Source organism: Lepidochelys kempii, chromosome 1 (genome assembly GCF_965140285.1).
Source record: "Lepidochelys kempii isolate rLepKem1 chromosome 1, rLepKem1.hap1, whole genome shotgun sequence".
Classification (NCBI taxonomy): domain Eukaryota; kingdom Metazoa; phylum Chordata; order Testudines; family Cheloniidae; genus Lepidochelys; species Lepidochelys kempii.
Window position 1 is genome coordinate 231284629 of NC_136380.1, and position 13654 is coordinate 231298282.

Below are 13654 nucleotides of genomic sequence, written 5' to 3' on the forward strand. Positions count from 1 at the left end.
TAAATTAGGGATCTCAGAGAAAGCTATTTAACAGATAAGAAGCTTGCCATTACTGTCATAATATAGCATAAAACCACCAAGAAAGGGAGAGAATTACTGTTGCAAGTATCCATTTCCAAAATCCCATTTGCCTCCCCCCACTCATGTCAGCCATTTCTCTATGTTGCAATTAATGCTTCCTTCAGACTAAAGTTTAGAACACATTTTGCTTACATTGTGATAGTCACATTCAAGTAGCTAACAGTTCCAGCACTGTAAACAAAATCATCCCCAAACCATCCTCTCAACTAAGGGCCTAATCCTAATAAACTCCTTTGATTTCCATGAGTGAGAGATGAAGGAGCACAGAGGTCTTACAGGAAGTGCACAGCACCTTTCAGAGTTGTATAAATTTCCACATGCGTACACCCCCCCCCCCCCACACTCAGCTGGGAAGAGGCAAGCAAAATATTTAAATCTGGCCTTTATAAACAACTGATGCGGGCAGAGGGTGGGGTAGAAAAATCAAAGGAAGCCCTACTCAGAATTTTGGCTGAACACTGCATTCACTGATCTCACTATATCAATCAAAATGTTTTGAAAAGGTGCCACCCACATTTCTTGGAGATACCCATAAAAGAGCCATTAATCCACCCAAGATCATGCCATTTACATAATGGAATCATTCTATTCCTGAAGTACCATCAGAGTTGCATTAGGTTTATGGAACTATAAAGAACAGCATTTAAACCAACCAGTCTATTTCGCTTAAAGCCTTCTGGCTGAGAAACCCAAAGCCCTAAGCCCTTTTCAGCATGTCTATTACTCTGGGAAAATTGATATAAAAGATTATGACTTAGAGACATCACCACAATCTGATCAACATGAACCTTTACATTTACTACTAGTAAAAATTGCTTAGACCATACCCTCCACCCTTTTAAATCTAAAATCTTTTCTAATTGGACTGTGAAAGGAAAACTAAAGCACCAATTACTGCCTCTTCAGTCTACTCTCAAATCAGTTGTATGACTGGATTTAAATCTATGTCAGGCCCCTGCCAAATGTTCCTGAAATCACTGCTCGACTGGCGAAAACCTCAACATAGCACAGTTTCTCCTACACAAATGGCCATGCAAAGCCCCCTGCTCAAAATCTATTATTCTTCTTCAGCGTGTTGCCATGGACACTGAAATTTTGATTAAACCAAAGCATAGTGGAGCATCATAGTGTCTGTGAGATGGAACCACTTGCTATAGGAAGCCAGAAGAGAAAAGATGGAACGATAAAGCAACTTGAGAACGACTGCCCTCTAATGAAACTGACCCTCAGGAAAGTTGGGAGCATTTCCTAGCAAGAGAGAAATGAGCACACAAAACCTGTCTCTCTCATATTCAGAGCACTGCGTCATCTCCAGACTTCAGAGATTCTGATGAGATCAAATTCAGAAAGGCCAGAAGAACTTAAGGGTGAGGTAGCATTAGATCTTGTGGGTAGCTGCCAACTGACAGCAAGCATGGAGATGTTGAGTCCTGAGTCATTGCATGATAATTAGAGCCCCATTGCTACTTACACAAAATAGCTATTTACACTAAAGGTGTGGGTGGCAGAGGGAAGTGGGAAAGATGATCTAGTGGACAGGACACTGGCCTTGGACTTAGACTCAGGAAATGTAGGTTAAATCCTGGCTCAGCCACAGACTTCCTGTGGGACCTTGGGAAAGTCACTTAATCTACCTTGTGCCTCAGTTCCCCATCTATAAAATGGGGGTAATACTTCCCTATCTCACAGAGGTGTTGTAAGGATAAAATCCATTAATATTGTGAAACGTTCAGAAACTACATTGATCGGGCCATTATAAGTACATGGCTAGAGAGAATAACCATGATGACAGATCCTTCTATCAAACCTTTCCAGCTCCTTGTATTTTGTTTCGAATATTTTTTTATTTCAATCTTTTAATGGGAATTCATGCTTATGAAAAGGTGTTATAAACACTGAAAACTGAAGACATCTATTCACTCAACAGGCACAGCATGAGCAGAGGAATGAGATCTTTCTCAAATATGTTTCTTATATTCAGGGGACACTATAGTCTCCAAGCCCATTCAATCCTTGACATCTCTTGCAGAGGCTGCCAGCAACAGGGCAAATTAGTGAGAGTTACAGTGGTAGTTTTCTTGTTGTGGATAGCTCTCCAGCAAGAATTGGAATGAGGTTACTAGTCTCATTAAAGATAAACCCTCTGCACAACTTCATTAGATGGTACTATTTGCTACCACTCATCAAATTAAATGGCATTTGAACCAGACAGTGCAAATATTCTTCCCAGCCACCACCATTTTTGCAAACTGTATTTATGAAATTTTAAAAGTTAGTTTTTAACTTCTCTGAAAGCCAGGGGGAGTATGTACAAGATGGACATTGTTGCTAAGAGTAAACAATTGACAAATTGGAGCCTCTTGTATTGAGCACAAAACTTCCGATTTTCTTCCACAACTTTAACAAACATATACCAACAGCCCTACACAATAAAATGAGTTATTCAGACTACTGGGTCTCTCACATGTTAGTGGGGAAAACTTTTGAAACCTCTTTCTGCTCTTTTGGGTTTAAAATGCAATGCTTATGTATGTAGACCTGAGGATAGGGAATGCCTGTCCCTGTGACAACTATGGCCCTTTATTAAATGGTCAATAAAGACTCATTAATGCAAGCCAATACGCATTGGCGCTCCTGATTCCTAGAGATCACGGGCCTAGTTCTCTGCTGGTGTAAGCAGTCAAGACTGCATTCAAATCATGGAGCCATATCACTTACATTACACACCTGTGTGTAAGGACAATACTGAGAAATAGTTTCTTGCTTCAAATCATAGCTTCCACAGTGCTCTCAGTGTAGTAAGTTTTGTCACTTGATCCCAACTTTCTCCTGAAATCAGATATGCCAACTGCAGTTTCAAAGTAGACGGGGAGGATAGAAGGGAAAAGGCAAAGAGGAGTAAAACAGAGTTATGCTGAGGGAGTCATTCAAATGAAAAAGCACACAGTCTAGTAAAACAATTATCTTCAGAAACCCAGTTATCACCACTATATACAACAATGCAGTGTCAGCTCTTCCGACGAAGAAACCACATTACCTTTACTGTTGTACAGTTGCTTGACCAATGACAAACATAACAGCAGAGCAAAATTGAGCACCAAAACAATGCTGCCTAGTGCTATGTTTTAAAAAAATGCAAAGTGCTATCTATGCAAGTAGCAAGGAGAGGGCAAATTAAGAGCCTCAGAATATGAAAACCAGCTCTGTCCTCTCTAAATTGTTCAAATCCTCTTTAAGAGAGACAGAGGCAGGAGACTAAAAAAGAACCAAACCCACAAAAGCCACAAATAACTGCATGATTCACACCAAAAGGCAGTGGGCAGGGTCAGCTACAATGGATGAGGCAATGAAAGAGTCAGCAGCATGAGGTGATGTGACATGCTAGTGAGACACGGGGGAGGAGAAGCAGTAACCCGGACACTGGAGGCAGCTTCCAAAATATAAAATCAGCCCCCACACTAAAAGGTTACCACTTCTGTCTTAGCTTTAGTAATGCCTGTCAATGAATATCCTAAAGATGAAACTGAGGGCGAAAGAAGTCAGCTTGCATTATCCACCCTGAAGAAAGGTGTCTCTCTGCACTGTCATTTGCTACTTGTGCAGAATTTGGTATTTGTGTTGCTCACCTTTTCACTCTGCACATTCTTTTGCATCTACTCTTTTCTTGCACAGACTTCAAATCTTCATGTACATCAAATTTAATAAAACTTGATCTTCACCAAATCAATGTGTCTTTCTACTAAGGCTTAAAAATGCACTATCATAGCTGCATTACAATCCAGAAACTGGAAAAAACCCACATTGATCCAAAATCTTTGTTGAATTAAGTCTCAGAGCAATATGCAGACAAGAAAAATCCCACCTTGGTGGACTAACATTGCCATGTCAAGTATGGCGCAACATTTTGCAAACTGCCTGGGGTAGATAATAAGACTATACCAATGGTGGGCAACCTGCAGCCCGTCAAGGTAATCTGCTGGCGGGCTGCAAGACAGTGTTCACATTGACCGTCCGCAGGCACGGCTTCCTGCAGCTCCCAGTGGCCGCGATTTGCCGTTCCCGGCCAATGGGAGCTGCGGGAAGTGGCGCAGGCCACAGGGACATGCTGGTCACCGCTTCCCGCAGCTCCCATTGGCCGGAAACGGCCAATCGCGGCCATCAGGAGCTGCCGGCAGCCGTGCCTGCGGACGGTCAATGTAAACACTGTCTGGCGGCCCACCAGCAGATTACCCTGACGGGCTGCAGGTTACCTGCCACTGCTCTATACTATTGAAAAATATGATTTCGCATTTTTGAGAGAAATGAAAGATATAGTACCTGAACCAAAGTCCACTGAAGTCAACGGAAAGACTCCCACTGACTTCAGCGAGCTTTGGATCAGACCCATTAAGAATTAATCTTATTCTGGTGACCTGGGAAATATTAACTGCTAAAGTATTGTTACCCACAAGTTAGTTAGCAGATCAGTATAACTTTTCAAACACTCCCTTGTGGGACACTGAGTAGTACAAAAAAAAATTATATCCCCACATAATTCATGTTTCACGATAGCACCATCCTTCAAAGCCTCTAATTTTGTTTCCCCTTCTACTTTTAAATAGCAACTTTTACAGTCAAGTATAACAAATCAGATGCTTAACACATACACTTTTCCTTCCTTGATAATATTTCCATAAAGGTCCTTATTGATATCTTTGGCATGTGCTTTTACTACCATCTAAACTTAAGAAAAGGGAAAATGAAACCCAAAACTTCAGTACAGAGTAATGAAAGGATTAGTTCACTCCCACTTCCTCTACCCTTACATGTTCATTTACTTTACTTATTTCCCCCATTACCCAGATACTCTACAAGTATCTAGGTGGGGAACAAATATTGAGTAATATGTTTGTCAATCTAGTAGATAAATGTATAAGACAATCCAATGGCTGGAAGTTGAAGCTAGACAAATACAGACGGGAAAATAAGGCATAAATTTTTGACAGTGAGGGTAATTAACTACTGGAACAACATACCAAGGGTCGTGGTGGATTCTCCATCACTGACAATTTTTAAATCAAGATAGGATGTTATTCTAAAAGATCTGCTCTAGGAATTATTTTGGAGAAGTTCTATGCTTACGTTACATAGGAGGTCAGACTAGATGATTACAATGGTCCCTTGGAATCTATGAATCTACAAACCTTTAGTTTGTCATTATTTTCCAATATGTATTAAGCTATCTGTAACCAGGTTCATGAGTTTTACTATCTTGAGCTAGAGAATGAATTACGTTTGTTCTATCTGAGTGAACACCAAGCAATACGGAGTAAAATTAGTTCTCTCAGAACAGGCTTTACTATTTAAAAACAAAAAGCACTCAAATGTTTTGGCCATTTTAAGTAATTCTCGCCCTGCCTGTGGAATGTCCATAATAAGTCACCCATTATAACCACTTACAGTTAAAACCAGATATAGCTCCATGACTCGTCTGGCACAGCTAATGCATCAAAACAGCAGACACGCCCAACATTTGAACTTTCAGATTGTGAAAAAAATCTGCAGAAGGTATTCATAGACATGTAGAAATGAGAGATGAAAAAGACCTATTAGATCATTCAATCCATCAGACATTGCAGCTCTGTTAATGGAGACATTCGGAATTCTCAGAATACTGAGAAGGAGAGCCTAGAAAATAGCTAGGAATTTAATCAGTTAAATTTATCCAAATGCCCATCTGTTGTGTTCAGCATAGAAAAAGTAATTGTTCTGTCAATAAGGCCATGTCTACACTAGTGAGCTTATAGTCGCACAGCTGTAAGGATGCAGTTGCACCACTGTAAGATCGGTCATGTGGCTGCTCTATGTCAACAGGTGAGAGCTCTCCCATCAACATAATAAAACCATCTCCATAAGCAGCAATAGTGCTGTGCCTTAGTCCGGCAAAATTTTTGTCACTCAGGAGTGTGGGTTTTTTTCATACCCCCGAGTGACATAAGTTTTGTCAACATAGGTGGGAGGGTAGACATGGCCTTAGATTTTAGGAAGACTTTAGTAAGCATCTGAAACAATGGGCCAAATTCAGAGGGGATCTGTAAGATAATGTAACTTAGATCCCCTTACATTCAGACAGAATCATATATTCTGTCTACCCAAGTGTAACAGAGGGTTTTATCGAGACTAGGAAAAAAAAGTGCTTTTTAAAAACATTGTGTTAGATACCAGGATTTAAAACATATCTCAATCCCTAGAGCAGCCACAGTTTAACACTGTCACAGTCATGTCAGCAAATTGTATCAACCATGAGCAACTAAATCTAGGTAAAAGTGTTACCATCCTACATCTAGCCTACATCAAAAAAAGCTGAGGTCTGTAAATACTCTACATACTCTCACCTGCTTTTCCTCATCTACATGACATACCCTTCATTAAACCACAATCAGCTAACACGGGTTGTGGTGGCAGAAAACTGTATCTATTCTAGGTGTTGATTCAAAAGACCCCTTTTGTTAGCTACATTATTTTAAAAAACACCTTTTTTCTAGTCAAAACAGTCACAGAGTACAAATGAGTTCTAAGGGAGTTTGTCTGAACTCAGGGAGGGTAAGTAATACCACCTTACTCACTACCTTTTAATTTGGCCCAAGGAAATTAATCTTCTTTTTCATTACAAAACACTACCAGTAATGATAAGGAAATATTTCCAAATATGGAATATAAACTGAATATTGGAGTTCTGTTGCACTTAAGGATTTCCTGCTATTCAACTAAGTACAGCAGAAGTAACCTCCTGAAAACAACAGGCTGTGATTCATTGCTATCCTACTTTCAATGAGCAGCAAGCAGGGGGACTGACAAATGCAAATTCATTTCCCCAACAGGAAAACATACTGGGCGGGTAAAAGCTATGCACAAAAAAAGGTTAATTTTTCACCCAGCTCAAGTGGTAAAGAAACATTTGACTCAAAATACCGCAGTATTTGTTTTGGTTAGCAATGGAGATGGTGGTTACCTAAAGTTTAGAACCACTAATCTACCAATAAGGTCACTTAAGGACCTAAACATTTAACAATACCTACATGCTGCAATTATGGCCTCTATATTCCACTATCAATAGTGGTTCTCTCTATTCCTATGATAACAGTACAATTTTGAGACATCATGTACCCAATATATACAGTCAAAGCTTTATTTGTTCTGCTCAAGTCTTACCAAGCTCAGTCTCTTCAGAGCTTCTCTCTTGACAAACTATTTTCAAAAGAAAGTATTTGCTCTTTGATTGGACAGGGGGCACTAAGATTTCAAAATACTTTGCAAATATTAATGAACATTGCTGTGAAATAGGTAAGGATCATTATCTCCATTCTAGAAAGAAGGAACCTGGGAATGTGGCACCTATGCTGTACCACCACCACGGGTCATAAAGAAGTGCCACCATGACAGGGTAATAGAATAAAAGGTCCTGATTTAAAAGAGGTGCTGAGCACCCATATTTCAGCCGACTATAATGGGAGCTGTGTATTCTTAGGAAAATCAGGATGGCATCCTGACTTCCAGTCCTGGACTGTGTTAATGTGTCTCTCTCAAAAGTTACTGTAAGATTTGAAACAACTTTAATTTTGTTTAGAATTTTTGTTATTTTTGGCAAGCAAGGAAAATTATGTAGCATTTTTTCTCTAAGATAAAAACGGTTGTGTGCACTGAAACTGCACATGTCACACATCACCTTAGCTTGCAATATTTTTTCTTCCTTGTCATAGGACTCCTCTTAGCAGGGTTTGAAAACAGTGAATTGCTCTCTGGCCCAAAGCACTTAAGCGAGTGCTTAATCTTGGGCTGTTGCTTATGTCCAACCCTCTTCAGCAAAACACTTGTTTTAAGCCCCACTGAATTCACTAGGACTTAAGCACATGCTTAAACATTTTGTTGCAAAATCTGGGCCATGAAATAATGAAGAACAAAGCAAGATCAACTGTTCAGAGGCCTCTCACAAACTTTCTTTGTCTTTCTTAATTACTTATTGCGTTTCTGGTTCTAAGGAAAACTATACCCATTTCTTTTTAGACCCTCCTTCAAAAAGAATGTAACACTTCTCACCAGGAATAAACAGTGGAAAAGTATCTAAAGGTATATTTTTTCCACAGATGACCTTTCTGAGCCTGTGATACCATCATGGTGAAAAGACATCATCTAACAGTGTGTGGGATTTCTATGTGCAAGACTATAAAAATAATAGTAAAAATAGTAAGAGAAGTGGCTTCTGATAGGCCATTTTCCATAAAAGTCCCTTGACAGTGGAATTCCATTCTACCCATGATTCAACAGAGCCCAAATCTGTTGATCTTCAGGGCATGCTGCAAAGACCATCCATTTTCCTAGGAGTTCAGGGGCGGCAGGAGCACAAGGAGACTCTTGTGGTCTGAGAAGGGTATTGTTGAGGCTTGATTTTCATTTTTTGATTCAATATTTCTGGTGTGGAGGGTAAAACAACACTGAATTTATTCTTGTTTCTATGGTTGCATTTTTAATGTATCCAAAGTCTTCCAAGTCTTGGACAGGCACTTTAAAATCATATAAAATAAAATAAATGCAATAAATACACATGGTAAATCTATGCTAGCAAATAAGAGGAGCTCTAAAGGAGAGGCAAAGGAGAAACTGGATGAGTTGTTGTGGCCTGTTTTGTGCAGGTGGTCAGATTAGATGATCTAATGGTCATTTCTGGCTCTAAAATCTATGAATGCAGATAGAACTGTGTTGCTGGGAGCTGGTTCAATGGCCACTGCTGACAGATTCTTTTCTGATTTTGATTTTTGGAGCAGGAGCCAGTCAGTGGATAAAGCAGATGCTGTGCGAAGCAGGAGCCTGCTGAAGAGATGATACGTGGGACACACACAGATGATTGAAAGTACCTTCTAAGTGCCTGGACCTGGAGCTGTGGAGATGGATGTAGTGGGTAGAGCTCCCCCCCACATAGAGCAAAGTTCAGCCCACCCATGCTGCAGAAGGAAGAAGAAAGATTATTTCAGGAAGGGACCATGAGACTAGCAGCGAGGTCCCTACAGCAATAAAGACAGCTGCAAAAGGAAAACATTTCCATCCTGTTTTAGTATCAGGTAACTCTAGAGTATAAAATCAAGTGCAATACTATTCTAATTTTGCACTCAGACAGACAGTAGCTCTGTAGCTACACTCAGCATCACAAGAAAAGACACTCTTCAGCAAGAAGGTGTCACAGGCTCAGAAAGATAAACAGACTCAAACTTTATTTTCAGATCTATTTCAGAGAATCCAAGGGCATCCCCAGCAAGGTGTGTGTTTTACCTCTGAGCTCTCTGATGCCTGGACTGAGATAAATCTTATTCTCTTCTATATAGCTTCTTATACTGCTCTCATGACTGTAGTATCTGAGTGTATTAAGTAACATGCTAACATCTGCCACACATTTGTTCTCTCATCTTTCCCCCAGGGAGAGAAGTGTGTGCAGTGGAGTGTTTTCTTTTGGCTTTTTCTATACACACACAGACATACACATTACTATATGTTTATATTGGTGCAGACAGGTCAAAAAAGGCAAAGCTATATCCACACTGTAAGAGTGACAGCAGCAAAGCGGCAGCGATGCCACTATAGTACAGATGCTTCCTATGTCGATGGAAGGGGCTTTTCCATCAGCATGGTTAATAGACTTCTCTGAGAGTGGGTAGCTATGTTGACGGAAGAATTCTTCCATCAGCCTAGCTGTCTCTACAGTGGGGGTTAGGTTGACCTAAATACAGAGCTTGAGGCACGAAATTTTTCACGGCCTTGAACGACATAGCTAGGTTGATCTAATTTTTAAGTGTACACCTGGCCTTAGAGGGGAAGGTGCTAAGGTTTGTGATGGGCCTTTGTTTCTGTGGGACTTGACTCCAGTCTTGGGCTTGCCCTGGAGACAGCTCAATCAAATGGATGGCGTTTTCCTTTAAATTAATCTCTACCACTCAATAGTTCAATTAAACTGTTTCCCCGTTAAATGATTGCTGCATGCCAAGGTGTGGGCAAAAGTCTTGGCCACCATTTCAGCATATAAAAAAAATGAGGGAAAAGGAGCAGAGGGTAGCTGCTTGTCTGTTTAGATTACATAAAAGCACCAAGGCTCCATATAAATACAATTAAATACAAATATGATTAAAATGTCAAGTACAAACAACATGAACACATTGCCCAGTGACCATTAGTTACATTCTGTTTAAACCAACTTTTGCCTGCTCGCTGTGAAGAGGAGAGCGTTAAAAGGCTTTGAAAACATAGTAAGATTAATACATTCCCATGTCTCCCTAGTTCAAACTATATTAACAAGGGAGACCATTCTTTTGATTGATCTCATTGAATAGAAGGTTAGTCATATTAAAAATTAGAGACCGTCTCCTAGATGATGTCTTATATATTGTACCTCTCCATATTACTGATGAGCTGCTACATATTATTGATAAATAACTGTGGCCACATTTACAAAGCCTAAAAAAGCTTTCTGCCATGTGTTGCTTTGTTCCTGCATGCTGTTCAGAGTCCACACATGGACAAGCCAGATCAAACAGTGGTGTTGTTGACATGGGGCAGAAGGCTCTTCTATGCATTCGGGGTTGACATTTCTTATGTTTTGATCTGGGCAGTCTGATCATACAACCTAGCGTTTGCTAGCCAGCTTGTCACTAATGAAAGCGATGGCTGGAAGAACATATATGTTTGACTTATGACAACAGCAGGAACATCCAACCCCAAGGGCCTTCTTCAGCTCCTCTTACACATTCCTAATCCTGGCAAATCTCCCATTGTCTTTAATAGGAGATTTACCTGCAAAGGTAGTGCTGAATATGTCATCTACTAGTGATAAAGTTAGACAATCCTTACTGCAAAAACAAAGACACATGCTTGGGTCTGGCTGCCGATACTAGCATTTAAGAAATGAACAACTGAAAAGTTACCCCTGTTTTAGATGCATATTATGCATGTACAAAGAGAAAGGATGCTTCTGTGGTTAAGACAGAGGAAATTGTATTAAGTAACTTAGAAGATTTGGGTTCTGTTTTCACCTCTGTCAAGGACTTCCTGTGTGACTTTAGGCAAAACACTTGCGCTGTGCCTTAGGTTCCCCATGTGTAAAATAGGGATACCATTTCTCTACTTTACAGGAACATTATTAACTAATCCATTTTAGAAGTTCTCTTAAAATAATTTATAGTATTTAAATTGGTTGACCAAAACTCATCTCTCTCTCTTCGGGGGCTGGGTTAAATGTTTTAGCATGTATCCTACAATGGGACCCAAATGGACAAACCCACCAGATCTGACTGTAGTGACTGGAAGCTATTATTAGTATACCTATTCCATCTGAGTCATCATTGTATATATTGATACATATTCGTGTATTTTTTGATAGAGTGAGATAAGCAAGTATACTTTACTCTGAAAAGTGTAAATTACATAGGTGCCCCGAGCACAGGATGAGCACTTATTTTGGTTTCATAAAGTGAAATAAAGAGAAGATGACAAAAGGAAAAGAACTACTCCAAATATTAACAATTTAATGCAAGTGACCAGTTCGGTTTGGCAATAACATTTCCCAATGTGGTTACATTTTCCCTTGACTAAAAGCAAAATGTTGCTACTAGGAGTTCAGTAGAATATATTTAACTGAATGTCTCTCTAATCAACATTTACATATTCTTTTACTCATATGCAAACAAACTGTGTTAGATACTTTAAATCAGCTCTCTTTAAAAATATTGCCAAATGCACGACACCTGGCTATTTTTCAAGTTTCCTTGTAAAGACATACATGTAAATATATCAGAAATATAGTTTGCTGCAAATATGTTTTAAAATGGAGAGAGAGAGAGAGCATTTTTATTTCACAACACAGAACAGAGCTAGCACCATTTTCCCTTTATGCATTATGAAGCGACAAGCCACATTACCAAAGAAAAAGAAAACATTAAGGCCGATAGCGTGGAGCTGCTCCAAAATCAGGGTCAAGCCGTATGAGTTCTTTATAGTTATGATTATTCCTAGCAGATAAAAAAAAATGAGTGCTAAAATTATAACTTTTACTAAAAACTATTTTAAAAGGGCTCTTGTGATCAGAAGAGTGATTGCATAAAAGCAGCACTTATTTATTCAACTGATCAGCTCCCCATCTGTATTCAGAGTCCAATCTGCTTAGTCTAGTGGCAAAAATACATTTTCACTAATATGAAACCATCTTTGCCTTAGACATCAACACAGCTATAGGAAAGGGAGCTGGATTTTATTCTAACTCATGCATCCTCAGACAGTGGTGTTGGAACAATTTTTATAGTGGGCATGCTGAAAGCCTTTGAACAAAACTGTAAACCCCCTATATAATGGAAACCACTTCAAGCCGGGAGTACTGCCGCACCCCCAGCGTCCCTAGTTCCAGCACCCCCTGTCCTCAGACTAAGTAGGGCTACGTCTTCACTACCTGCCGGATCGGTAGTGATCAATCTATCAGGGATCGATTTATCATGTCTTATCTAGACGAGATAAATCAATCCCCGAATTGACACCTGTACTCCACCTTGGCAGGAGGAGTAAGTGGAGTCGATGGGGTAGCCGCCGCAGTCGACTCACCGCCGTGAGGACAGCCAGGTAAGTCGAACTAAGATACTTCAACTTCAGCTACGCAAATAGCATAGCTGAAGTTGCATATCTTAGTTCGAACCCCCTCCCCAGTGTAGCTTAGGCTTAAGATTCTTAGTGGGGCTATAAAAGCAGAGAGGAAGCTGCTGCAGTGGCAGCTCCCTAGAGGGAAGGGTGTGTCCTCTCCCTTCGTAGCTTGTTGAAAGTTGCAAAGATCTCTGGTGGTTGTTACCGAGTGTTCTGAGTTGCTTTGTTCTTGTTTTGAATATTCTTTGTGTTAATAAAGTCAGAAAGGTACTTGAACTGAACTACAGTTTGGGGGTTTATTTTACCTCCTCAGCAGCAGATGTTTCATTTCTTTAGAATCTTCCATCCAAAGATCTCAAAGCACATTGCAAATATTAACTAACAGAGCCACACAGCAGATCCGTGGTATGGGTGGGTCAGTAGTATTATCCACATTTCACTACTCAGGAAACTGATCTGCAGAGGACTAAATCCTGTAGTTACCAGAACTCTATGGATTTCAAACAGGTATAAATTAGGGCAGGATTTGGCCAGAGACACCCCCATCACACGGGACGGCTGTAGCAGAGCTGGGAATAGAACCCAGATCTCCCAATTCCCAATCCTCTGTCTTCATAGTAAAAAGTCAATATTGGGCATATATACAGTGCTTACCACCTGTAGAGATCAAAGCATTTCACACTTGAGGATAAAGATCTCTATTCTCATTTAATAGTTGGGGAAATTGAGATACAGCAAAATTAAGTGAATTAGCCAAAATCATTGTGTGAGCCTAGCGTTCAAGACCCAATCTCTAGTTTTCTTTCCATGTATTTATGTTTTGTATACAGTGCCATAGTCACATGGCCATACTTTGTCCAAGTCATTATACATACATACAACACAGAGCACCTCTTTTAAATCCTGGTAAGAGGAAAGGAAATGT

The 13654-nt window shown here is 40.0% G+C and overlaps 1 protein-coding gene across 2 annotated transcripts in view; it reads right to left on the reverse strand.

Moving 5' to 3' along the window:
- STK38L (serine/threonine kinase 38 like) overlaps positions 1-13654 on the reverse strand; it is a 60212-nt gene that overhangs the window by 28447 nt on the left and 18111 nt on the right. The window contains exons 1-2 of one of the 2 annotated variants that reach the window (XM_073317398.2): positions 3119-3135; positions 2809-2929 (exon numbers count right to left, since the gene is read on the reverse strand). The exons of the other annotated variant lie outside the window; for it this stretch is intronic. The gene's annotated coding sequence lies outside the window, so the exon portion shown is untranslated. Of the gene's footprint in view, positions 1-2808; positions 2930-3118; positions 3136-13654 lie in introns of those variants that run through there. 2 annotated transcript variants of the gene reach the window in all.